General features: G+C 72.5%; 1 protein-coding gene across 1 annotated transcript in view; it reads left to right on the top strand.

Moving 5' to 3' along the window:
- The window catches only part of EMIHUDRAFT_64778 (acetyl-CoA synthetase), a gene marked incomplete at both ends in the record, with an annotated part of 9897 nt that overhangs the window by 4034 nt on the left and 4587 nt on the right, over nt 1-1276 (top strand). The window lies entirely within an intron of this gene.

Below are 1276 nucleotides of genomic sequence, written 5' to 3'. Positions count from 1 at the left end.
GGAGTGGCTGGCGGCGCTGCTGGCCGACCTCGCGGCGGCGGTGGGAGGCGGCAGCCCTGCCCAGGCCGGCGGCGGTGCCCAGCAGCTGCTGAGCTGCACCGAGCTCGACTGCCTCGCCAAAGGCGCTGCGGAGGCCGCGCTCGGCCGGCAGGCTGGCGGCGGCCCCCCACAGGCGGCGGAGCGCTTCCTGCTCGCGTGTGCGCCCGGCGGCGTGCGGCTGCTCGGCGGCGCGGCGACGGCGGCGGTGCTGCACGCGTGCGCAGATGTCTTGCGCGACGCGTGCGCCGAGGGGGACCGCTGGCCTTGTGCGGCGGACCCGCTGTGGCTTCAGAGCAGCCGGAGCGACGCGTGGGGGGAGCGCGCACGCGCGGCCTTGCGCGTCGCTGCGCCTGCCTTGCGCGGCGTGCGCACCCTTGGGGAGGACGGCGCACCGAGAAGCGGAAGACGGACTCTTGTATTCCGACTAGCGCTCGAGAGGACACGTGTACGACTGTATTCGGCCGTACTCCGATCATTGTACGCGCAGCCCGTGTATCCACACGGTGCTCTGAGGAGTCTGCACAATGCCGTCTTCCCGCCCTGACCTCGGTGTACACATGGCGTACTAGGACGACACACTGTGCTCGGAGGTGGTGGCGGCGTGCTTGCGCTCCATCTTCAGCTTGATCGGGCTACGGTGGGTCGACGGGTGGCTCTTCCATCCGCAGCGGACCGACGAGGCGGAGGGCGAGGAGGAGGGCGGCGGCGATCTCCAGCCGCGCCTCGCTGGGGAGGTGACCTCGCTTCTTCGCGCCCTCGTTGGCGTGCGCGGGTCCGGGTTGGTTGATCGGGGGGGTTGCCGTTTCCGTAGGCCGACGAGGCTGTTCTCGAGGCGCTCGCTCTGGAGCCCATTGTGGCTGATGCGACGGCAGAGGCGGAGGAGGAGGCGGAGGCAGAGGCGGACGCCGCCGAGACGAGTTCGGTGCCGGCGATGTGCGCGGAGACCCTCTCCCTCGCTGCGAGGCTGTGGGCGGAGGCGTCTCCGCTCGCAGCCGAGGCGCCGGTGGCAGCCGCGCGAAGCCCATTGCGGCCGCGCTCCCCACGTCACGGTGGCCGCGGCTTTTGGTAGGGCGGTCCGCTCTCGCGCGGCGAGCGCGAGGCACTTCTGGTGGAGCTCTGCACCGCCGCTGCCGGCACGGCGCCAGCATCGCTCGACAGCCACACGCGATGGCGGCCGGCGCTTCGCCGTTGGGCGTACATGGCGCCGAGAGCGTTTGGGCGCTGGCCCCTCGCGCCC

This window comes from Emiliania huxleyi, assembly GCF_000372725.1.
Source record: "Emiliania huxleyi CCMP1516 unplaced genomic scaffold EMIHUscaffold_26, whole genome shotgun sequence".
NCBI lineage: Eukaryota > Haptophyta > Isochrysidales > Noelaerhabdaceae > Emiliania > Emiliania huxleyi.
Note: the sequence above shows the minus strand (reverse complement) of the source record. Positions and strands in the feature narration are given on the sequence as shown.